The following is a 27,151-nucleotide window of genomic DNA, read 5'->3' on the forward strand; positions in this document are numbered from 1 at the left end:
ACTTAAAAAACAATTTAATATATCCAATGACACATGGCAACACCACAACCACTCATTTGAGTTTCCAAGGTCTTCTCAATTGGAATAGGTTTTCTTCTTATACTTTCCCTATATATATATATATATATATATATATATATATATATATATATATATATATATATTGTTAGAGTCAGAACTGATGATTTTCTCACTCAACATGTGTTGTTGACAAAGTATATATATTTTGTACGCATTTGCATGTTTTCAGTTGGCTTGTTTATCAAGGTGAAGAACACATAGAGATGACCTTTAAGATTATTTGATTTTGTTTTGTAATTTCTTTGAATTGATGTACTTGAATTTTAAATTAATTAATTAATTAAATATTGTCACATTTCAATTTCATGATAGTACATTGTGAGTTGTGAACCAAAGTTCGTGCCGCGACATTTCTGGCTTAGGTTGGGGTGTGACACCATGATTGTTGGAAGACGTTTTCTCCAATCCCACGTGTGTTTCAACTTGGTCATGTGATCTTTTAGGTAGAATAAGTCAGCTAGTCGTTATAGGCCATTACATCTTTGAGTAGTCTGCAAGTATAACATAAATAAAACAAACATAGTCGGTTAGTTCTTGATCATACAACTAGCTGGGAATCCAAGATATCAGAATAATCATTAGGATCACACTAGGAATAAAATGATCCCTAACACTAGGCATTTCCGATTCAACAAGGTATATATATTTATGATTACACATTTAAATGGCAAAATAAAATTAGAATCACGTATTTCACACAGGGATTTTGTATTACTGACTAATAAATTGTTAGTGCACAGTTTTGCGTCCAAGCGTTTCAAGTGAAGACCAAAGACAAAGAGCTCAAGACGAGGGGGTGTCTGTTAGTGCACGGTTTTGCGTCTTGATTCTTTGTATTTATCGTTAACGTATTTGTCCTTTTGTTTAATGTAATAAACCATTGTTTATTTAGTTAGTTCGTTAATGTATTGTCTAGTTCGCTAAGGTTTTTTAGCGAACTAAGACTTAAGTTAAGTCTCCCCTGATTCGTTAAGGATGTTTAACGAATCAGGGGGTGATTCGTTAAGTTAGTTACTTTGTAATGTATGTAACGAAGCGGACTCTAGTTCGTTAGGGGATGTTAACAAACTAGATCCGTCTTCTATTTATACGTGAACACTGTTCACGAGTAATTTAAGTTTTGAGTTAATTAACGAAACTCTGTCAAAACTCTCTCTCAATTCTTCATCTTAATATTATTCATACATACGAATAATGATAATATATACACATATAACACATAATCAAACGTAATTATGAGCTAGATCCGAGTTAAGGTAATTAATCGTATTAACACAGATCTGAGATCTGTTTATAGTTAGAAGATTGATTCCGGGGTCCAACAAGTGGTATCAGAGCCTTCGGGGCTCAATTACACTTGATTTGGTGGTTTATTTAGAGTATTGGACTGTTAATTAGTATTAGGTATTGATAGTGTTCTGTTTGAGAAAATTTGGATCAATTTAAGGTGAATTGATTGAATTATGGTAGGTTTGGACTGGATTTGAGTTGGTTAACGTATAGGAAAGGTTTGGAGGATTGGAATTGAAGTTTGGTTTTGTTTTGGTTTGATTCGGTATTGATTCTAATTTGTGTCCAAAACAGAGGTTTGGTTTTGGTACAATTGGATTCGAGAAAGGGGTTAATCGGTTACGAGTATTGGTGTTTTGGATTCGCGATTGGTTTGTGAGTCATTTGGTAGGTTATTTGTGCAAATTGATTACGAATTGAGGTAGTATTACGAATTTAAGCTTCTGGGTTTCTGGGTTTGATGTTCTTCATTTCCAGAAAATCTGGAAATAATCTTTGAAGATTTGAAGATGACTATGATTCGTTATCATCTTTTCGGTGATTCGTCATCTTGGTCACACTAATTCGTTAATTAATTTAGTCAATTCGTTATAAAATTCAAGTGATTCGTCAATCAGTTCGCTAACTCATCTGATTCGTGTTAAGAGATTCGTGTGACACGTGTCTACCTTGGAATTTGTGTCATAACAAACTTTGCCACGTGGCATTCGGTGTCAGAGTTTGTTACAAACCGTTGTAACAACATGATTCGCTATTAGCTGATTCGCTATCAACTGTAGTTGGTTCGTTATCAATTTCTCTAAGTCTTTCTTAGCGATTCGTTACTGAAATCCTTCTAATTCGCTAAGGTCACACTTAGCAATTCGCTAGTCAACTCGTTAGTCAATTCGTTAGTTTGACTTATTGATTCGTTGACTATCTGATTCGTTGGATTGGATTGATTCGTTAAATTCAATCTTGATTCGCTATCTGATCAATCTTAGATTCGTTAAGATTTGATTCATTAGTTACTGTTCACAATTCGTTACAACTGTTTCCAGTTCGTTACATTTAATCTTTAAGTTTTTTAAATTTGTTTTCTTTTCAAAAATGGCCGGTATGTATGCACTAGCCACACAGAATATGTTAATGCAACAAATGTTGCAACTTGATACCGAGATTGGTTCACATTCGAAATGTCCAAGATTGATGAAGTTTAGTGACTTTTCAAAGTGGGAACCTCGGTTTCGTGCTCATCTAGGATCAGTTCATCCAGACTGTTCTTACTGTTTAGATGAAGTTTATACCGTTCCTATGATTAGGGATGAGACTATTGGTTTTACAACTAAAGCTATTTCTCAATACTCGGTTGAAGAGAAGAAAGCATTAGAGATAGAGACAAAAGCTTATTCTACTCTAACCATGGCTTTACCTGAAAATATTTTTCACCAAGTGGATAGTATAAAAATCTGTGCTTCCTTATTTCAACATATCCGAATGAGAAGTATGGGAAACACGGCTGAAAGCAAAAAGGTGATGCTTAAGTTTCAATTCAGAAACTTTAATTTACTCAAAGGTGAGACGGTTGAAGAAATGACAACGAGATTCAATCACTTGATTGCAGAAATGGATAAAATGAGGTTGGAAATTTCTGAGATCGACAAGATTGATACTATTAAGAGTGCTCTACCAAGTTCGTACTCTACTTTCTTGATGGTATTAAAAGAAAATAGTTACTTCAATGAAGACTTGACTGCTAGTGAGTTTTTACAAAAGATTGAGGCTCGTGAATATGACCTCAAATGTCAAAAATCATCTAAGGATAGTCAAGATCCAGCTTTCTATGGTGGTAGCATGCCTCTTAGTTCAACCATTTCACCAATTACAGCATTTCTTACGTAGAATGCTAAAGATAATGAAACAACCATCTATAGTGATCCTAGAGCATGTTTTTATACTGATGGTAACTCTGGATCACAAAATGTTTCTGCTGGTTCAGGAAGTTCGTCCACTACAAATCAATACTCATCACCTCCAAATGTTAACATGAAAGAAGCTGAGCAAAATTTTGCCTTTCTATCAGCTTTCATGACTTCTTACGAAAATTTGGTGAGTAGCAAGATTGCCACTAGTGATCTAACTAATGAAGACTATACTGGTCCTCCTGGTCAAACCGAAAAAAGAGTATACTGGTCCTCGTGGTCCAACTTCTTCAACACCACGAAATAGTGTGCCGGAAAGAATTCTGGAAGTACACCTTCGTTTGCTGGATCTCAAACTATGTTATCTAACGTAGATGGAGATGATTGGTCACAACGGTTATTATGTGGTAACAATCAAGCTAATCTTGCCATGTTTGGGTTTCCTGAGTATTTTCAAGATGTAAGTGGAAGTGAGATTTCTTCTGATGCTGATACTGAGTCTGAGTCTGATGATTCGAGAGAAAAGCTTCCAACTAATTTTGCTTGTACGGCCAAGATCAGTGATTCAACCATGTCTGCTTGCATGTCCAAACAAAGTGAGGTTAGTAATTCTAATTCTAAGTTATCATGTGTCGATTGTGAGTATAATAGGTCTAAGATAGACTCATTAAAACTTCAGAATGATAATTTGCTAAAAGAGATTGTTTCTTTAAAAGATACTTATAGGCAATTATTGACCTCTCAAATAAATTCAAGAGAGAAAATTGAGGCTTTGACTATAAGCAATCATGATCTTAAGGCGGAATTGTCGGTGAAAATGACCATCAATGATCAAAATTTCAAGAAATCTTGAAACATAGGTCAAAAATAACCGAGCTTTAAAATGAGGTTCTTGAATTAAAGAACAAATTGGGTAAATTAAGAAACTCTTCTTTTTTGCTAAATGAAATAATTGAAGTATCTGGTAAGCAAAAAGATTCAAAGAAAGGGATAGGTTTTGTTGAAATTCCACCACCTTTTCATAATGATTACAAACCAAATCCTTTTGCTAGAAAAGAAAAAGATGTGATTGTAAAAGAGTCTGTAATTCCTGAAAAGACAAAGTCAGTTAAACCTGAAAGTGTTAAAACACAGCCTTCAATTCAGAAACCTCATGTTCAGAGCAATAAAGTCTTTATTGAAAATGGTGACAAAGTTATCATTGAGGATGTGTTCGAACCTGAAATTATACACAAAAAGAAGAACATTACAAGTTCAAATCACATACTTTGTGAACCTTATGAATTTGAGGAGGCTGTGTATGGTTCGCACACAACCAAGGTGAAATAAGATACTCATGTCAATATCAAACCAGTGAAGACTAAGAAACCAGAAAAACCCAAAATTTCTGATGAGGATTTGTTGCGTTTCATAAATCCTAATGCATCTAAGCCTTCATCTGCTCGTGTGTTTAAGTTAAAGGGGATGGATACGATGTTTACTGAGAAAGACAATCCAATAAGTATCATTAAACCTGAACTGATTGAGAGTGTGTTTCACAATGAAACATCCAAGATTCGTGAACTTGAACGATTGTATGCTCAAGCAAAAACATTAGCTACATCTGATCCACTGACCTAAAGCAAAAAACGTTTTAAAACAAGCTAAAAAAGTTCAATTTGTGAAGTCAACTGGGACAGATACGTTGAAAAGTTTTTCAAATTGCTCTAACTTAGATTTTTATTTGAAAAAGAAGTCTGAGTTATCTGATGATTTTGCTAAAAGCATGACCAAAAATGTGAGTCATCATGCATCCTCTATGTCACAAGTTCCGACTAATTCTAAAACATCATCATGTTGACATGCGAAGCTGTTTCCTTTGTGGTCAACAAGGTCATGTAGTAAGAAATTATGGCCAGAAGAACTATCAGAATCTTCATCCTTTTATCAAGGATCATTCTAAACCAGTTCCTTTGGTAAATGAGATTCTGAAACGATCTGTGTCGTATGCTGATGATACTCATATTATGTTCTCTAATGTACATCCTCGAAAAGTCGTTCATGTGAATGAAACTCATGGTTCTGTTAAACCTAAGTTTATTCCAACTGAACCGTTATGCAAAAACGTTAATTCAAATGTAGTTCAAGCTGCATATCTAAGACGAAAGTCTAAGAAACCTGTAACTTATTCTCAAGTTGCTGAACAATAGTTGAATGCAACTAAGTTTAATCTTTCGCAAGGAAATCAGAAAGTGCCCAAGACTGAGGCCTGGGCTGCCTTTTTGAACTAATCATTTTCACTTGTGTGTTGGGTACATCCAAGACCATTTCTGGTGAAAACTGGATTATGGATAGTGGATGTTCTCGTCATATTACTGGAAATCTCGACCTCTTAACAAATGTGAGAAATATTCAAGGGGGTTATGTGGCGTTTGCTGGGAATTCTAGGGGTATGATTAGACAGGAAGGTGATGTATCGAATGGGGAAGATTACTTTTGAGAAGGTTAATTATTGTGATAAAGTGGATCATAATTTATTGAGTGTATCGCAGATCTGTGATAAGCAATACACTACAGTATTTACAGATAAAGAGTGTCTGATTTTGAAACCGGGTTATGTGATTCCCGAGGACATGGTTGTCATGCGATCACCACGATCAAATGATATTTATGTCTTGAATATGAATTCTAAAGTATCTACATCGATTGAAACGTGTTTGTCTCGAAAGCAACCGAGAAATATTCAATTATTTGGCATCGAAGAATGAGTCACATACATGTTCGAAAGATGAACTACCTGATGGCAAATGACCTGGTAGAGGGTGTGTCGTTAAAGAATTTTAAATTATCCGATCACTGTGTTGCTTGCAAGAAGGGCAAAAAGAAGAAGAAACCGCACCCATCTAAGTTATTAAATTCCATTAATACTCCGCTTGAACGACTTCATATGGATTTATTCGGTCCAGTGAATCGTGCGAGTATTTCTGGAGACTGGTACTGTTTAGTGGTTACAGATGATTATTCACATTATTCATGGGTCTTGTTTATGAGCTCAAAAGATCAAACACCGGTTCTTGTACAAAACTTAATCACTAAGATCAAATCACTATACAAAAAAAAGTGAGGAGAATTTGAAGTGACAATGGTACTGAATTTTAAAAATACTGTATTGGACTTCTTCTGTGTACAAAAACGAATTCATCGAGAATACAGTGCTCCATATGTACCACAACAGAACGGTGGAGCTGAAAGAAATAATAGAACGTTGATTGAAGCTGCTAGAATGATGCTTGCTGATTCAAAGCTTCCTGTCCAGTTTTGGAATGAGGCGGTGAATACTGCTTGTTACACACTCAATCGAGTTCTCACTGTTAAAAGACTCAAGAAGACCAGTTATGAATTATTGAATAATCGTAAACCTAATTTAAAGTACTTGGAACCATTTGGGTGTCCTTGTACTATGTTGAAAAAGGATGTGGGAAAGTTTGATGAAAAAGCCATTGAAGGTTATTTCTTGAGGTATGCATCACCTAAGAAACGAGTTTTTAACTTTACGTCTGGTTGTGTTGAAGAATGGTACCATGTGGACTGTCAAAAGTACACTACTCCTTCTCAAGGAAAATGTCCCGACTGGATGTTTGACTATGATGGCTTATTTAATTCATTTACTCCAACAACCGATCATCCAGATGAAGATTTAGTTCGTGCTTATTTTGAAGAACATTTGTAAATTCCAAGGTTTGAAAGTTCAAATATGTTGAAGCTCCAATTGTTGCTCCAACTTAAGAACCTGATAATGAGCCTCCTATTCAATATGATAATGCTTCTACTTCATCTGATGATAATGCAGTTGTGGATCAAGTTATTGAACTTGATAGTGATGTTTCTTCTCCTAAATTGGGTTAACATTACACTAATTTATTTGAAAATGTTGCTGTTTCTGAAAATCCTACTCTCAGGATTCATAATTACCATCCACAAGAAAACATTGTTGGAGATCTTGATGTGGGAGTTCAAACACGTCATCAGGTTGCTTCATCGGGTGAAACTAATGTCTTATGTGCTTATGCTGACTTACACTCATCTGGAATTGTAAATCTTGCTAAATTCACTTGCTTTCTATCTCAAGTTGAGCCAACGACTCCTCGTGTGGCACTTCAAGATCCTTCTTGGGTAGAAGCCATGCAAGAAGAATTACAGCAATTTGCACGTTTAGGTGTTTGGGATCTTATTGACAAACCTGCTAGAGTCAAGAAGGCGATTCCGACTAAGTGGGTGTACAAGTGTAAGAAAGACGATCGTGGGGTAATTGTGAGAAACAAGGCACGTTTAGTGAAGACCAAAGACAAAGAGCTCAAGACGAGGGGGTGTCTGTTAGTGCACGGTTTTGCGTCTTGATTCTTTGTATTTATCGTTAACGTATTTGTCCTTTTGTTTAATGTAATAAACAATTATTTATTTAGTTAGTTCGTTAATGTATTGTCTAGTTCGCTAAGGTTGTTTAGCGAACTAAGACTTAAGTTAAGTCTCCCCTGATTCGTTAAGGATGTTTAACGAATCAGGGGGTGATTCGTTAAGTTAGTTACTTTGTAATGTATGTAACGAAGCGGACTCTAGTTCGTTAGGGGATGTTAACGAACTAGATCCGTCTTCTATTTATACGTGAACACTGTTCACGAGTAATTTAAGTTTTGAGTTAATTAACGAAACTCTGTCAAAACTCTCTCTCAATTCTTCATCTTAATATTATTCATACATACGAATACTGATAATATATACACATATAACACATAATCAAACGCAATCATGAGCTAGATCCGAGTTAAGGTAATTAATCGTATTAATACAAATATGAGATCTGTTTATAGTTAGAAGATTGATTCCGGAGGTCCAACACTAATATATATGATACGTTTGGCATATAAAAATACTAATAAAATGATGAATAAATGTGCATGTATCATTCCATTCGATCTTTCAACTAACGAATCAAACACTTAATTTCACGAATGTTACAATAAGCATGTAAAGTGTGTTGTTTTATAGAATAGTTTATATTTTATGTTGTTAAACACTTAAACATGTCATATTGTTGTGTTGTGTCACTCGTGTTATCGAACCAGTTACTTTTGATGGTTCTAAACGTGTCGTGTCAACATGTTTGACAACGCAACATGTTTGGCAAGCAGAAAATTCCTTATTTTAACTTTTTGAAATGATTAAAAAGCTGTTTTCCAAAAGCCACAAATTCTAACTTTTTAAAATGCCTTTTTGAATAAACCAATAAATCAATAAGCAATTTTTCAACTCAATCCCAAACATGTTTTCTTATCAATCTATACTTGATAGAAATTGTCAAATTACAAAGCTTCATTATCAGACACAAAACATTTATCCTTTCTATTAAAAACAGCAAATACCTCACTACATGTAAAAACTAAACTGAGCAAAAATCATTAATAAAAGATTCCAAGATTTTTTTAAATAAAAATAAAAAATCTCACCTTTTATAAAAAACTTCTCACCAATAGAGTTGTTGGTCTATTAACAAAGACAACTTTTAAAATATTAATCGGTTGTGAAATCTTAGGTTCAAGAAAACAAAGGCAGAAATTAGCCCTTCGAAAAAATTTATATACACAACCTCTCCTCTCGCCCCCTCATTAACAAACCCCATACTCTTCATTTATCATCGCCATTGTTTCTTACAAAAAATAATATATGAGCTATTGTGGTAGTTGTGGCGACAACAAAGCTGTAACCGAGTGATGTCCAGTGATGGAGGCGAGTGGTACTTGACTACTTGTCCTTGGTTGAAAGAAAAACACATGGCACAAACAAAGGGAGACAACTGAAAGAAACAATATTTATTGCATATGCTTCGACGACGGAATGAGGACATCGGTCCAATGTTACTTGGCAGTTATATTCGAGTACAACGAACATTTTACCCTTTTGGTAAATTCAGTTACCTGGAGTCGTAATCGTTTTGTTTCCTTGTACAATAAGTTATGGATATGTGAGGGATAGGATAAGATAACTACACTTAAGCATTCACCACTTACAACTATCATGTAGTTGCTTAATGAAATAACAAAATTCAAACATATCTATTGGTGTTTAAAAGCATAACTGAAAATAACTTAACTTCAAGCCGACACCAAGTTCACACTAACGGGCCCCACTAATACGATTCGGGTTTAAAAGGGTCCAAATATACACTAACCTAGAAACACAACAATAGCAAACCACTTCCACTATCTAATCAAGAAGCACCTTCTCCTTGACCTCTAAACAACTCCTGCAAAATGGAAACAAAATGATTTTAACAGTTTGAACTAAACCTTTTGAAAAATATAAAAATAACTTAAAAACTGGTACCACTTTTTTTGCATTGACGGCCTGATAAAGGCGCTCTCGCCTCTCCCTTTTACACTCTCCACACCAACTTACAAAACCCTTTTGGTGTTTCCTCAACTCTCTAAATACAGAACTGCAAACAAAGAAATTATAAATACGTATATAAATAAAACAAATAATAATGTTACATATTATAAATATACCTTCTGCACCAAAGCAGTAAGTTGATCCTCTGGCCAGCTGTAGTGGCTCGGGCACCATGTCGGTGGCAACCCCTATGAATAACAGCATGCCCCGGGAAATGAGAGTAATCAAATATCTCCTATCAATATTTCAGATTAAAATAACTGTCATGGTTTAAGCCAAGCTTTATTAACATTAAAAACAAAATTAAAAAAAAGGCCCAAAAATAAAGAGAAAATTTCACTTATACCCTTACAAAGTTACAAACTTATAAAATATAAGTGCCCAACCCAAACTTAAAATACCATATATACCCTTAAAAAAGCTAGTTAAACTATCAGGGTGCGTTTGGTTCGCATGAATTCAATGGAATTGGAATCTGAATTCCAACTCTCATATTGCTTGGTTCACAGAATTTGTTGGGATTGGAACCTTGATTCCACTGTTGATTGTTTGGCTAGCAAAGGAATTGGAATTGTAAATGAAATCCTTCAAATTCTTTCAACTAGATTTACCTAATTCATTAAAATAATTTTGAAGAATGACCATTCTGACATTACTTTTCTTAAACCTTGAAAATTTCATAATTATCATTTTTAACCTTATGATTTCATATTTACTATCAACTATAATATTTAGCATTTTTAACCTTCTCAGCTGTTTTTTCTTTATATATCTTTTATAAATTGGGAGATTTTATATTATACAAAAGGATAACTTAGTATACCTGCTTATTATTTTCCAGGGTTAACTACCACCAAAAAAGATGATTTTATTGATATTGTGGCCTATTTGATAAATTATTCATCTTATGTTTTTTTTACTATTTAATCCAGTAAAGTTTCTTATTACAAATCTGCAATACACGTAGATAGGAAAACAAGCAAGAATGCGGGAAAAGATAATACTGTGTATGAATTTAAAAATATTTAAGCATCTTACAAGAATATTCGGTGTTATTGCATGAAAAAAAATCAGCATATATCATTTAATATTAAAAAAAAGGTTAAAGAACGACATACAGAATAAGGGTAAAATTGCCACGAAAAACAAAAATTAACAAAGGGTAAATATGATATTTATGAAGTTTGTAAGAATATATACGAAATTCTCCAAAAATTTTTATAACAAAAAAAAATTCATACGAAGATAATATGTACCTCGGGTAGTGCTTCTGTATTCATGTGTTTATCGCATCGAACGCCTCTAAAATATAACTCTCCGCCCGAAAATTGCTTACCCAAGCAAACATTCAATGTCACCTCGGAGTCATCTACATGGAACCCTAAAAATATGAAAAGGAAATTACACAAAATTCAGGTATCAATGTTGGAAATATCTTAAATGGACTCTGTGCATTTGACAATTATAGTCCCTGTACTTAAGATATCTAACTTGATGGAAGTTGATAAACTCCAAAGGGCTAACATCTATATTGGTGGTTAAATGTAGAAACAAAAATGTCACAGAATAGACTTGTAAAAGAAAAATACATTCAATGAACCGTTCGCAAACAGCTCGGCAGGAAGTTTGTTAATGTTCATTTATCTAATAAACAAATGAACATGAACAATTTTTTTTTTCATTTAGTTAAGCGAAGGAACATGAACACATATTTCGTTCATTCATATATGCGTGAACGTCCGTTTATGTTTGTTAGTTTACATGTGTTTAAGCTCATTCATTTATGTACATTTATATATTCATTTAAACTTTTTACACCCGCTACAATTTAGCTTAGTTATTTATTATTTAGTCTCAACAAATTGATGTTCATCATTACTTTTAACTGACATTCACTCGGTTATGTTCGTTCATTTATGTGTAGTTATGTTCGTTTACGTTTGTGAACCGTTTGTTTATACTCTTCAACAAACAAATATAAATGAACATAGGCGAACTGGAGCACGCTTATTTTCTCAACAAACAAACACATAAAAGAAAAACCCGTTCATTTAATTATTCATGCTCGATCATTTGTAAAGTTAAAATTAAACGAACACAAACATGTCCCGTTCGAGAATCGATGAACAGATGACATACCCAATTCAATATCTCTATTGAAACCATACTCGACCACAAATCCATGATGTGAATCGAGTGCAAATCCTCCAACGTCAGCAAAAAAAACTGCACAAATTTTTAAAATGACAACTATGATGACATGATTGGTCTGCTTTTACTTAAATAATATGACTTCGTATAACTTACTTTTTGAGATATGTCTTATGAAATTTTCCATTAAGCTTTCAAGCATACCGTCCATTCCAAAATCATCGAGAACAGCCCCAAATTTATTCATCGTATTTGGGCGCATAACTCTGAATTTCGTTTCAAGAATCCATTTCTCAAAGTTTTCAACCTAAACTACAAAAAATAATTAAAATTAGCACGTCTTGTGCCAGGTGGCATGAACATAGTACACAATAATACCTCAGCTGTCAACATTTCACAGAAACGAGGTTGCAGCATATTGAACGTAAAAATTCCTGGAGCGGGTTCAGACATTATACTTCTAATACTTCCTTCTCGGAGGTGATCATCGACCTGTTATGTTGTGGTCTCCGATCCATCATGGGTCGGGTCCGGTTTAGACGAATAGACAGAATTAGGAGATTAAGCTGTTTGAGTTTTGGCCAAGCCCAAAAGCTCTAATCAGGCCCAGTTTAGTTAAAGGGTTAAACCCTAATTGTCTAGTCTATATATTCTCTCCTGTACTTGTAAGTTGGTATGACTCAATAATAAGAAAACCCTAGTTATCGACAGTGGACGTAGGTCATACACCGTGACCGAACCACTTAAATCCTTGTGTCTCTTTCGTTTATTCTTTCGGTTTTACTATTGTATTCGTGTTTGTGTGTGACTCCGAACCTAACAATTGGTATCAGAGCCTGGTTCTCGATTATACACACAGTTCCGCCGCCGCTGCTCCGCTGCTACAGTTCCACCGCCGCTGCTACAGTACCGCTGCCGCCGCTACAGTACCGCCGCCGCCGCTACAGTACCGCCGCCGCTGATTAGGGTTCCGCAGCTGCTGGTTCGTTTTTTCTGATCAGTTTCCAGTCCTTTTATTCCTTGGGTAGTTTGGTTGTTTGCTGTAATCAAAACTCAGTTTGGATAATGGCTGAGGACGGAAAGATCAAGATTGAGAAGTTTGATGGTCAGGATTTTGGATGGTGGAAAATGCAAATTGAGGATTTGCTATGTCAGAAAGACTTAATGGAAGCACTAGAATAAAGGAAACCGAAAGTATGAAAGATGATGAGTGGAAGGTACTTGACAGAAAAGCCATAGCTGTTATTAGACTCTCACTAGCTAAGAATGTGGCATTCAATATTGTAAATGAAACTACCACGTATGGTCTTATGAAAGCCTTGTCAAATATGTATGAAAAGCCTTCTGCATCAAACAAGGTATTTCTGATTAGACAGCTAGTTAACACCAGAATGAAGGAAGGGGCATCTGTTACCTCTCATGTTAATGACTTCAACACTATTATTTCTCGTTTGTCTTCTGTTGATATCAAGTTTGATGATGAAGTTCAAGCGTTACTCTTGTTATCCTCGTTACCCGAAAGTTGGTCAGGGACTGTTACTGCAGTTAGTAGTTCTTCTGGGAATACTAAGCTTACTTTTGAAGGAGTCCGGGATTTGATTTTAGGGGAGGACATAAGAAGAAGGAATTCTGGTGAGACATCTAGTTCTATATTGAGCACCGAAGGGAGAGGTAGGAGAAGAGAGAAAGGTAATGGCAGGGGTAGGTCAAAGTCTAGAAGAAGAAGTCAGTCAAAGCCCAGAAAAGACATTGAGTGTTGGAATTGCAAAGAAATGGGGCATTTCAGAAACCAATGCCCTAACCCCTCAATTTCAAAAGAAAAGAAAGAATCTAAGAAGGAAGTTAATCTGGCCACCGGTTCAGATGATTCAGAAGGTTCAGAAGAGACTCTTATCTGCTGTGTTGAAGAATCAACAGATTCATGGATTATGGATTCTGGTGCATCTTTTCATGCCACTTATAGCACGAAGAAGATGAAGAATCTCCGAACAGGTAATTTTGGTAAAGTTCGTTTGGCTAATAATCATGCTGTTGATATCACGGGGATGGGGGATATTGAACTAAAAACTTCATTGGGCACCTCATGGACTCTAAAGGATGTTCGGGTCGTTCCTAGCCTTAGAAGAAAGCTAATTTCTGTTGGGCAGTTAGATGACCAAGGATATGATGTTATGTTTGGTGGGGGTCAATGGAAAGTTGTGAAAGGGAATCTTGTGATCGCCAAAGGTAAAAAGAAGGGCACTTTATACATGGTTGAAATTCCAGCTGATGGGGTAAATGCAGTGACCAGTGGACTGAGTCAGTCTAGTTTGTGGCACCAACGACTCGGCCACATGAGTGAAAAAGGGATGAAAATGCTCGTTGCTAGAGGAAAAATTCCAGAACTGAAGAAGGTTGAATCTGAATTTTGTGAACCATGTGTTTTCGGTAAAAAGAAGAAAGTATCTTTTGTGAAGACCGGAAAACAACCGAAAGCTCAGAAATTGGAGCTTATTCACTCTGATGTCTATGGACCAACTTCAGTCTCTTCTTTGGGAGGATCGCACTATTATGTCACCTTCATTGATGATTCGACACGCAAGGTATGGGTTTACTTTCTTAAAAATAAATCTGATGTTTTTGATACTTTTAAGAAATGGAAAACTGCTGTTGAATTGGAAACTGATTTGAAGGTGAAATGCTTGAAGTCGGATAACGGTGGTGAATACGTTAGCAAAGAATTCCGTGATTATTGTGAAGAGTACGGTATTCGGATGATCTTTACAGTCCCTGGCACTCCTCAACAAAATGGAGTGGCAGAACGAATGAACAGGACGTTAAATGAAAGGGCAAGAAGTATGAGACTTAATGCCGGGCTTCCAAAGACGTTCTGGGCAGATGCAGTTAACACTGCAGCTTATTTAATTAACCGGGGATTGTCAGTACCGCTGGGTTTCAAGACACCAGAAGAAGAGTGGAAAGGTAAAGCTGCAGATTATAAGCATTTGAAAGTCTTTGGGTGTAGCGCTTATGATCTAGTGAAAAATGACAAGCTTGATGCTAAAGCTAAAAAATATGTTTTCATTGGATATGAGTCAAACGAAATGGGCTACAGGCTTTGGGATTTAGAAAGCAGAAAAGTAGTCAGAAGCAAGCATGCAACTTTTAATGAGGCTGAGTTATACAAAGATAGAAACACTTCAAAATCAAGGGTTCAGAAAGAGCAGGTTGAATATGAAATTGATGCTCAGAAAAAGACAGTTGAGTCAGCTACCGAACCCGAGACAGAAACTGAAGAAACCACAGTTCCTGAATTTGAAGATGATGATATTGGTGGAAATGAAGAGTCAGAGGGAGTCTCTGACAGTGGGAGTTCAGAGTCTGAGGATGAACAGTCTCCACAAGAACCTGACCCGCCTCAGCACTGGGTTAGGAGGTCCACCAGAGTTTCTAAACAGCCGGTACGTTACAAACCTTCAGTTAATTATCTCCTTTTAACTGAAAATGGTGAGCCAGAGAGTTATTATGAAGCACTTAAGTTGAAAGATTCGCTCCAGTGGGAGCATGCTATGAAGGAGGAGATGAACTCTTTGAGTAAAAACCAGACATGGGTTTTAACCAAGTTTCCACCAGATAAAAGAGTTCTACAGAATAAATGGGTCTATAGAGTCAAGGAAGAACATGATGGGTCTAAACGATACAAAGCTCGTTTAGTGGTCAAGGGTTTCCAGCAAAAGAAGGGAATTAATTATAATGAAATATTCTCTCCAGTTGTGAAGATGACCACCATCAGATTGATCTTAAGTATTGTTGCTGCAGAAAATTTACATCTAGAGCAATTAGATGTTAAGACAGCATTTTTACATGGTGATCTTGACGAGGAGATCTATATGGCACAACCTGAGGGATTTCAGGTTGCCGGGAAAGAAAAATGGGTCTGCAAATTGAAGAAAAGCTTGTATGGTCTGAAGCAGGCACCTAGGCAATGGTACCTAAAGTTTGATGATTTATGGTGAGAACTGGGTACAAGAAATGCGAGGCCGACCATTGCTGCTACTTAAAGAAGTTTAAAGGCTCATATATCATTCTACTTCTTTATGTAGATGATATGTTAATTGCAGGATCTGATATGAAGGAGATTCGCAAGTTGGAGAAACAGTTGTCTGATGAATTTGAGATGAAAGATCTTGGTCCAGCCAAACAGATTTTGGGGATGAGTATATCCAGAAAGAAAGATGGCTCCATAACACTATCCCAAGAGAAATACATAGGGAAAGTGTTAGAAAGATTCAGGATGAATGATGAGAAGACTAAACCGAGAAACACACCTTTGGGAAGTCATTTCAAACTTACCAAAGACCAGTCTCCCAGAACAGAGGAAGAAAGAACAGAGATGGCTAAAGTTCCGTATGCATCTGCTGTTGGCAGTCTCATGTACGCCATGGTTTGTACACGGCCAGACATTGCTCATGCTGTCGGGGTAGTTAGTCGTTTTATGTCAGATCCGGGAAAGGAACATTGGGAAGCGGTGAAATGGTTACTCAGATACTTAAAGGGTACTTCCAGTTTGGGGTTATGTTTTAAGGGGAAGGATACAATTCTCAGGGGTTATTCAGATGCTGATCTGGGTGGATGTAAGAAGACGTTTAAAAGCACTACTGGTTATGTTTTCACAGTTGGGGGAACAGCAGTATGTTGGATGTCCAGACTTCAGAAAAGTGTTGCTTTATCAACCACTGAGGCAGAATATATGGCAGCAGCCGAAGCAAGTAAAGAATTAGTATGGTTGAGAACTTTTCTTGAAGAGTTGGGAAAGAAACAGGCAGAGTTCTTATATTGTGACAATGAGATTGCAGTGAAACTTGCGAAGAATCCAGTCTATCATTCGAAGACTAAGCACATCGGGAGGAGATATCACTTTGTCAGAGATTTGATCAGTGATGGTGTTTTCAGTTTGAAAAATATCTCAGGTGCTAAGAATCCAGCAGATATGTTCACCAAGCCGGTGATGCTGGATAAGCTGAAGCTGTGCAGAGCTTCAGCAGGCCTTCAGGAATAATGTTGAGAAGGCGAAGGGTAACTAGGAAGTGCAAAACCAGATGGGTTTTATTTTACATGTACAAGGCAATGCAGGTGAAGACATTTTACGTCTCCAAATGGGAGCAGGTTGAAATGTTTGACGCATCCAAGTGGTGGTTTAGAGAAGATGTCTCGAAGCCCAAGTGGGAGATTGTTATGTTGTGGTCTCCGATCCATCATGGGTCGGGTCCGGTTTAGACGAATAGACAGAATTAGGAGATTAAGCTGTTTGAGTTTTGGCCAAGCCCAAAAGCTCTAATCAGGCCCAGTTTAGTTAAAGGGTTAAACCCTAATTGTCTAGTCTATATATTCTCTCCTGTACTTGTAAGTTGGTATCACTCAATAATAAGAAAACCCTAGTTATCGACAGTGGACGTAGGTCATACACCGTGACCGAACCACTTAAATCCTTGTGTCTCTTTCGTTTATTCTTTCGGTTTTACTATTGTATTCGTGTTTGTGTGTGACTCCGAACCTAACACGACCCTGAATGCTCTCATGAATGAAGGCGTAAAGAAGTTTAGGGCGTCCAATTTATATAAATCTCTATATAAAGGCTGCAAGAAAAGAAGTGTATAATACATTACACCTAAAGAATATAATTGAAGAAGACAACTCAAAGTTTACCTGATAGCTTGATGTAATTTTTAGCCTGTATTCTCTGTGCTTATGGACCTGTTGAAACAAAGTGATAAAAAAATGATTAGCTATTATAATAGATTTATCATTTAAGTCTTGAAACAATACTCATACAAAAGAGAAAGCACTATATGAGCATATTGTATGTTTGAGAACTGAGACCAGATTTACTATGATAATGAACCAAGATCATAAAATTTGTAAAGAATAACAGGTATATCATGACTATATACTGAAAACTGATAGTGCTCACTTAAACTACCAGTTAAATTCAATATGACTAGATAACATGCATAAAAATATAGTTCAATGTTTGGCTATTGAGTGTTTTATCACCTTCTTTGGCAGGTCCACTAAACATGAAGAAACACAAGAAACATCTGAAGCCCAGATAGCACAAGTTCCCATTAATTCAGTCTATTTTTTTATTCGGTTTCCTAATTTAAACCTATTCACTAAGTCTTTTATTTTAGCCATAGTTATCAAAGGCGCTAGGTGCATAGGGAGGGCCTAAGAAAACAAAAGTGCACAAAATAAAAAAAAAGGAAATTATATTATGCATTAGAACAATAATACTATTTTTCATATAAAATAAACAAACTCTATTATATAAAATCTAAAAGCATTTACATCCTATACACAAAAAAATTGTGAGTGGGGTTTTTATAATGTAGGGAGTGGTTTGAGGTGTTGTGAGAAGAGAGAGAAAATGTAGTGATTTTTCTGTATATTTGAAAAGTTATTATTCAATTTTTAAATACTTTTTGAAAGTGTTTGTGTGTGAAGAAGAGAGGAAAGGTAATGGTAAAGGTATTATTTAATTGAAAATGAGAGAAAAAATGTAGTGATATTTAGTGTAATTTTGGAATTGAAGATAGGGGAAGGTATGAATGCTCTAATATCATCTAATTAGTACCAAAAGTTCTACAAGATTCAAATGTCATTCCAAAAGTTGAATAACAAAATGTTCAAAGTAAAGTACCAAAAGTTCAAAAAGAAATAAATAGTAAAGGTTCAAATAATCATTGTTGTTGATCCCTCCTCAATACCAATAGAGGCTAGATGCAAGGAGCTGGGGCTTTTAATAACTATGCTTTTAGCATAAATCAAAATTTAGGAATACCCTAGGTCGAGAAAACAAATAAGGAAAAGATTTACAATTACCGCATCTGTATTACTGATTCAGAAATCTAACAATCTGATTATTAATCAATTAATCGCCAGTACCTAACTTAAAAACCTAGGGATTAAATTCATAAACACTCACCCGGATTACGCTCACAGCACCTCCCGCATGTACCTATACTTGGTCTCCCGATTAACACTCAAGAGGTTCGGCGGAAGGTACCGCTCTAGGGAGCTGAAGAGCAGCGGACTGAACTCCGATTGAACATCGTCGTAGGTGTCCGGACGAGGGTTCAATCGGAGCCTGAAACTGGAGTTCATTGGCAGTGAGGCGATGCCGATGCCGTTGCCATTGGGGATTGGAACAGAAGATGATGGTGAATCGGTACCGTCAGCAGGCATCGTGGATTTGGTGAGATGAGATGAGATTAGTGCATGTTTTAGTGCATGTTGAGATGAGATGGAAGAACGAGACAACCAAAATACAATGAGTAAATGTTATTGAATTCCCCTTTTATAGTGGGGAATGAGTGTGAGTTTGGTGTGCTTTATGTTCACCGCACCAAGCTCATTACATTAAAATGGACAATTCCATCACTCTAACTAACTAACAAATTGAACTACAAACTAACTATTAACTACAACATTACTAAACCAGAATGACGAGCGTTATCATCGTCAACAAATACCGAAGACGACAAATATAGAAGCCGACATAAAAAATGATATCAACGTGAACTTCTTTCGTTTTTCGTCTTGTTTATATTTCTTTTTTCACCAAATGCCTAATTACTCTGGAAATTCACAAACAACAAATTAACAACAATATTTAGGTCTAATCATATAAACAAAGCAATAGATATAGTGAAATATGAGGGTGCTGAACTGTAGTAAAAATATGTATTATTCACGTGTGAAATGCACACATCTAACATATTTTATATACAATTTTAATATCATTTCATATCGTATAAATTCAGATTGAAATCTTACCCAACAAAAAATGTTGCATATATTTCTTATTTATTTACTTTACTTTTAACACGGGAAAATACATTTGATGGTTATCTACTCAAACAAAGATGAATGGCTTCTTACGTACATGGCGGGTTCGTCAAAGTTACTTTTTTCAAAAGAAAGATTCACTTTGCCGTTGATGTTGGCCTTTCTCGTTCTCGATCTTGTGGACAATGCGAATTTAGAATATTTTATTTCTTGATCAACGACTCAAGGATTTAGAATTTCTTCGTTCAAGAACGTCTAGCTTTAATTTGTAGTGGTTTGAGCTACAAACAAGTTTTTAATGATAAAGAGTATTAGAGCCGTTTGTAGTAGTTGTTAGTTAATATATATGCATTTCTAAGTATATGCAGACGCGCAGTTACTATATATGAACGTCATGTGTATTTTGTTATTTGTATTGTTTTCATATGACCTATGTAAGCAGGCTTCAAGTAAGATAAGAATCTCTATATCAAGTAGCTTTAGCCTTTAGATAAAAAAACACATGAGATTTTTTTCGATAATTATGATTACTCACTCATATTTGTTTGTAAAGGAATTATCCCTATTTCAAATCTTGTTAAAATGATGCAATAAATAACATGAAAATGTACAAACGCAAAGTTTTTATTTATATTTCCTTTAAATATTTTTGTGTTCTTTATATGAACACAAACTTTCATGTAGATAAAAACATCATCATAATATATCTGAAGAAACACTAGGTGACTCCGAGTAGATTATGGATAATCTGGGGGTTAAGTAATGTTTCCCACGAGGGTTAGGTCCGGCAAAGAAGGATGTTCTTCAGATGACCTGCAAAACAGACACCGTGAGCTCGTCACTGAGAAGGGGGGGTTCCTCCTTGTGACCACCCTCAGGCGTGAGAATCAGACTAGATTGCTCTGAATATAAGTGTATATTGAGAGAAATAGCTAGTGAAGGTAAGATACAAGATGATCATACCGTTCCAAGGTGTTGGAGTATTTATAGCCGAAGGTAGGTTTCCAAGCAGGTACAGCTAGCTGTATAATATTCCTGTTCTACCAACTATGGGCTACGCACGTGCCATGCTGGTTGGTGGGTAGGCAGCGGCTGATAGTGACAAGGCCGGCTGTGTACTGTTCCCTTTCCACCAACTGCAGGCTATGTGCGTGCCACGACAGGGGTTGGTGAGTAGGCAGCGGCTAATAGTGAAACAGTACTAGAGCATGCTCCTCCTCGTACTGTTGTCGGTGAGCTGTCACCCTGTGATTGGTTCATGGGCTGCTTTGGACAGATCTTGTCTATTTTGTCCATACCTTGGCAGGTATAGTACAAAAGATCTTTCAGAAGCATACGGACTGGCTCATTTGGGCGGGAGTATTCCCGCCTTGCTCATTCCTTCAGGTGACACTGAATTATTGAGAGTTAGTGCCTTGTGCGTGTAGCCTTGCTATTAGTGCGGGTAGCCTTCCCTGATGGCTTGTATCCGCAGCTGCGGGAACAGGCGGGGTACTTCACCATTGGGAGGCTTTCCCTGCGGGAACAACTGGCGTACTGCGCGTAAGGTCTTCATCTCTGAGCATGGTGGGTCCTGCGGAACCAGTTGGTCCTTGCGCAGACGTCCCTCTTCAAGGTGAGTCTTGCGGGTCCAACTGGGCTCTGCTGGGACCTACCTCTTCAAGTCCCCCCAGTCCAATGTTCTTCTCATGAATTGTTAATAAGTGAGGTGAACTTTGGACTTAAGCAAGGGGTTTTGAAAAGGATTTAGTTTTAAGGTTGTCTGTGGGGATTCTTCCTGCGGTTTCCCTAATGTCACGTGCAGAAATTCCCGACTTTTCTGCTTGATCTTTGGGTATGATGCGGGTAGGTGTGTAACCTCCTCGCAAGTCAGGAACGTTGAGTTTCACTTGTGTAGATTCTCCACGAGGTTTTGGTAGTTTTAATCATAGTGATCAATTATGTTAAAGAACCAATTCCATCCAGGAGCTTCAAACAATCTAGTTCTCAACGTTCCCGCTATGCGGGGATGCTATTTCCCTTTCCGCAAGCATGGCCCAGAAGATCCTTCTTGGTTTCAATTCCCTGCGAGTGCTAAGTATGTGAAGGGTTTCGCCTTGACACTGTACCCGCACTCGTCTTATAGTTATCTTACTTCCAAGGTATTCTTGGCGTCCATTCCCTGCGGGTGCTAAGTATGTGAAGGGTTTTGCCTTGACACTGTACTCGCACATGTCATATAGTTACTTGGTTGCCAAGGTAAGGGGTATAGTCCCGCTTACTTTTGAATCTTTTTGAAATTCGAAGAGTTGGTGAAAGGATAAGAACAGTCCAAACTGTTGAAACGTCGTCCGACGGTTTCTTCTGACAGTGTCAGGACGTGCAGGAAGTTATGGCGACGTGACAGTATATGGTCATTCCAGACGCTTTTTCAGGCGCGTGGGCGCGATTTTTCGGGCGCGTGGGTGCAGATTTTACGGCGCGCGTCCCGTCAACAGCTGTTGCCAGCTTGCTTTTTCCACGTGTCATAGTTTCATTGCACCAGCTCTTTTCTCTCTCCTCCGCATTAAATTCATCGCATTCATTGCGATGAGTATATAAAGAGGGAGAGGGTTCCTGGTAATCCACACTTTCACTTCTTTCTTCTTCTTCTAAGCGATTTCCGGCGAATACTCTAACTTTCTGTCGAGCATTCTCCTGAAATCGTTCTTTACCTCCAAAACATGTCGTCTACTCATGATCCAGAAGCTACCGTCGAGGAGTCTGACTTGTATGTCGAGAACCCGACGTCTACGTCCGATAAGGACGATAAGAGCACTGCTGGCGAATGCCAGTGTGCTCTTCCCATCGAGCTTTACCGGTACATCGTCCGGAAGTTCATGCTCGAGCCGTTCGAGCCTGAGTTTCCGGAGCCACACCAGACGGTGTACGATGCCCCCAAGGGCAAAATAGGGGTATATGCCACCTTCTTTGTCTATGGGAATCTTAGGTTCCCATTGACGAAGTTTGTATACCGTGTTCTGGATAGACAAGGTGTGCACCTGACGGAGGTACACCCAATGGCGATCGCTAAGATCCGCCATTTTGAGTGGGTGTGCCTCATTCTTGGCGTGGATCCCCACGTCGACCGCCTGATGACCTTCTACTCTTGGAGGTGCATCCAAGGCTGGTACACCCTGGTCACCCGGATCAAGGGTTTGAAGATCTGCGCTACCGAGCGCAGTCTTCGGTCTTGGAAGCGGGAGTTCTTTTACATCTCTGCCCGTGTCGTCCCTATAGCGATGACATTTAAGAACGGGAGAGCTCTCCCCAGCCTTCACGCCTCCAACTACCAGGAGGCGGAATGCTTCTCCAAGATTTCCCGGATCCAGACTCCGGTTTACCGCTTTCCGTAGTCCGAGATGGTGATGCTCGGTATGAGCAGGGTGTGGAAGGATGCTGGGGCGGATGCGCCACAGATTCCCATCGTACTTGAATACGGTTTGAACTTTATCCCTTACGGTATGCTCCGTCTTCTTTGTTGATTTAAGGTTTTTTCTAACTGTTTTTCTTTTTATTTCAGAGGGAAATGACTTGCAGTCCCTCCTGCATCCGCGGGAAGCTGACGGTCCCGCTCGATTGGGTACTCGTGCTCTTGACGAGAACGAGTTGCCCATCCTTGCGCAGACTGCGGATCTGTTTGTGGAGGCCTACCCGCCAGGCCACGAAATACTGAGCGCCACGTGGCCAGGTAAAAGACTATTTAACCCTCGCCCTCTGAATGCTGAAACCTCTGCTGGAATTCCTCTAATCTTGTCATCTTCTGATGAGGAATCCGCAGATGGTCCTTTTCTTGCGCGGAAGAAGAAGGCTGCTGGCGGGAAGGGCAAGGCGAAGGTAGCCTCCACTGCCGACCAGGTGAACCGGTCTGAGTCGGAGACCGAGAGTGAAGAGGCGGCGGGGAACCCAGGTGGTGTTGAGACCACTGCTCTGGAGGTTGAAACGGCTGTCACCTCCGAGCAGCCCAGGACAACGACGGTGACCGGTACGAAGAGGCCGGCTCCATCGGGTTCGTCCCCGCCCGTTCGCACCTTCAAGCTCAAAAGGACCCGTAAGTATACTTCCTTTATCTTAACTGCATAACTTTCTGCTATTATACTTATATATCTTCTTTGTGCAGGCGTGGATGCTACCGCATTCCAGGGTGGAGCGGGGAGGAGCACCTCCGGACCCATGACGGTAGGTTTGGTCAACCTACCTGAGGCGATGACCCAGGCGGCTGCGCCTGCTTCAGTTGTTGGTTCAGTTGCTCACCCGGTTGAGCCAACTGTTCCAACTGTGACGACGTCTCCGCTGGTTGTCAGTGCCATATTCACTGATTCCTACACTGAGCCGGCGGTGAGTGTTTCTGTGGATTCTTCCACAGCCGCGGCCGCGGTTATGAGTTCACCTCCGGTGAGTTCACCTCCGTTGGTTTCTACCACGGCGACCTCCGCTATGCCTCCTCCGGCCGGTCCTTCAGGTATGTCCGGGGTTGGGGCGTCAAGCCAATCTCTGCCTCCTTCCCATCTGCCTGACCTCTTGGTTCGGGTGATGGGTTTGGCGGCTACAGGCCTGTCGTCGACCCTACAGGTGCGTAGGGTTATTTTGGCCTTTTATTATTTTATTTTATATTTTTTTTATCATCTTTTCCTAACTGCTTTTTGCTTTTGCAGTGTTGGATTCCAATGAAGTGTATGTTCCAAGATGGAACATCCGCCGAGGAACAACCCTTCGGACGCCTGTGGAATGCGTCGAGTGGGCGCGCCACGCCGCCCCAAGTGGGGCGCTGGGGGAAGCAATGCCAAGCTACCAGGAGGGTAGGTTGACAAATGAGCTCCGCATTCTCGTAGCCCGGATGCAGCCGCGCGTCGAGCTGCTTTGTCGTGAAAACGACAAGTTAAAGGCAGCTCGTATCCAAGAAGTAGCTCAGGCGCGGGCTGTCCGGGAGGAGAACAGGAGGCTCTCCGCCGTTGCTGCGGAGAAGGAGAAGGCCTTCAAGGCCCTTGAGGTTGAAGTTCAAGCTCGTCTCGAGGCCCGTTCCAAGGCCGCCCAAGCTGTTAATGAACAGCTTCGGTTGGCTAAGGAAACTGCACGGAACACAACCGAGAGGGCCACCAAGGCTGAAGCTGCTGCTGAGCCTCTACGCATCGAGAATAAGGAACTTAAAGCCAAATTAGAGAGGCTCCAGCAGGCTCATGATGCCTTGGCCATGGAAGATGCCAAGAAGCTCCAAGAGATCTTGGACCAGTGGGGGGTGCTTGACCACACTGAGCGTAAGCTAAAGGGCGTCGAAGAGGCTGCAGCCAAAGATGTGTTGCTTGCCAACCTTACAAAGAACGAAGCCGAACGCGCCCGTAATGAAGTTCAAGCTGCCCTCCAGGAGGCTCTGGTTACCAAGGAATGGCTTCTCCGAGAAGCGTTGTCTCAGGTATGCGTAGTTTCACAATTTCTTTACGCTTTTCCTTAGAAGAGTTTTTGATATACTTCTGTTTTTTAGGTTGTGCATCGGGTGTTCACGAACACATCATATGACGATGCGATGAGCGCAGCCCTCAACGCTTCTCATGAGGATGGGGAAAAGGCTGGCTTCTTGCTTGGTCTAGGGTTTGTTGAACAAGGCATTCCGCCTTCCAACTTCCCTCTTTACAATGTGGATACTGAAGCTGCGTATGACCAAGCAGTGAATCAGTATGCCGTCTTCCCGCATCCGGTGGTGGAGAAGGTAAACGAGATTGCTGCTGCTGATGATGGGCTAGCTATCCTCAAAGGTTTCCTTGAACCGCCACACTCTACTGATGGTGCGGGTCCAAGTGGGAGTGGTCCTGAAGCTTGATACTTTAGATCCCTTTCCACCATTAGAGTAGATTTTTATGTTTGTATAGACTTCTAATCTTGTATGCGGGTATGTACCCAGCAATTCTTGTAATGTTTGAATGTTGATGGAATAAAGATTATTTGTTAATGCCTTGCCTTGTTTATTTCGCGCATATTTTGTTTTAACTTAGCAATTTCTTGAGTACTTAGATAAGTTAACTTTTCAACGTGGCGGATAATACGTTAAAATTTTGCTTCCTCTTTCGTGATTGTGCGGATAAGACCGTCACTTTCACTTAGTAGGATGGCTAAACTTTACCTATATCTGACCTGCGTGGAAGTTTTCCTCATCTTTTCCTTTGAAATTTCCTAAGTGTTTTGAATAAGTTAACCTTTCGACGCGCGGTTGCCAATAGGTTAATGTTCAGTTTCCTCTATCATGAATGTGCGGGTAGGACCGTCACTTTCATTTATTGGGATGATCAAACTTCACCTATAGCTGACCTGCGTGAAGGTTTTCCTTATCTTTTCCTTAGAAATTTTTACCGTTTTATGTGTTTATGCGGGTTTTGCCGCCTTCCACACGCAACGACTTACTTCTTTCCATATTTATGCGGTGAATACCGGCATCAGTGTGGGAAGTTCATAAGTATAAAGGTAAGGCTATCAACACAATGTGATAAAGGAGAATCATTTCCATTAGAAGTGGCTCTAGGCCTTTTCTTTACAAGTTTGGAATTGATTTACATGTAACATTTGCGTAATTGAGCTCCGTTCCATGTTCTTGGGATATGAGTGTCATCGAGCCTTTTGAGCCGGTATGCGCCTTTTCCCAAAACTTCTTTGATAATGTACGGTCCTTCCCAGACCGGTGCCAGTTTTCCTGGGCGCTCTTGGTTTGAAGCCTCGTTGTTACGCAATATGTAGTCTCCTACATTGAAGTTGCAGAGTTTTACCCGCGTGTTGTAGTACTTTTGCATTTGTCGCTTGTAGTTTTCTTCACGCGCTGCGGCTAAGTCTCTGCGTTCCTCGGTCAGCATAAGGTCTAACCGTCTTTCCGCATCATTGTCTTCTGGTTGAATCAAGACCCTTGGTGAGGGTAAACCAATTTCGACTGGGACCATGGCTTCAGTGCCATAAGTGAGGCTGAACGGGGTTTCTCCCGTACTGGCCTTTTTCAGCGTTCTGTTTGCCCAAAGGACGTGTGGAACTTCGTCTATCCAGCCGGATCTGTGTTCCAGGAGTCTTTTCTTTATGCCTTCGACGATGCTTTTATTTGCTCTTTCCACCTCACCGTTACCTTGCGGGTGTGCCACTGAGGTAAAGGTGTGGGTGATTTGAAGTTCTTCCAGCCACTTTTGTAGCTTCTTGTTAGCAAAGTTAGTGCCGTTATCACTCACCAAAGTCTGTGGAAGTCCAAAACGACAAATAATAAATTCCCAAATAAATTTTTTAATATGTTTTGCGGTTGTTTGGGCTAAGGGTTTTGCTTCTATCCACTTGGTGAAGTAGTCGATGGCTACCACTAGGAACTGAACGTTTCCTGCTGCTGTAGGAAATGGGCCTGTCACATCGATGGCCCACTTCTGAAATGGCAATGAAGAGGTGACTGGAACAAGTTCATTCTTCGGGCGATGCGTGTTGGGTGCGTAGAGCTGGCA

At 39.1% G+C, this 27,151-nt stretch overlaps 1 pseudogene across 1 annotated transcript; it reads right to left on the bottom strand.

Moving 5' to 3' along the window:
* Window positions 1-8,639: 8,639 nt before the first annotated feature.
* LOC143584938 (2-oxoglutarate and iron-dependent oxygenase domain-containing protein CP2-like) lies at window positions 8,640-19,109 on the bottom strand (annotated as a pseudogene). Its single transcript, XR_013144463.1, has 10 exons — window positions 18,820-19,109; window positions 17,535-17,595; window positions 17,393-17,464; window positions 12,228-12,341; window positions 12,006-12,156; window positions 11,838-11,924; window positions 10,955-11,079; window positions 9,815-9,933; window positions 9,633-9,744; window positions 8,640-9,552 (listed from the first exon to the last, which is right to left on the bottom strand). The product of XR_013144463.1 is annotated as a 2-oxoglutarate and iron-dependent oxygenase domain-containing protein CP2-like (transcript).
* Window positions 19,110-27,151: the final 8,042 nt, after the last annotated feature.

Source organism: Bidens hawaiensis, unplaced genomic scaffold, assembly GCF_021521415.1.
Source record: "Bidens hawaiensis isolate Kalapana, Puna unplaced genomic scaffold, B.hawaiensis_p1.1 tig00033501_1, whole genome shotgun sequence".
NCBI classification, from domain to species: domain Eukaryota; kingdom Viridiplantae; phylum Streptophyta; class Magnoliopsida; order Asterales; family Asteraceae; genus Bidens; species Bidens hawaiensis.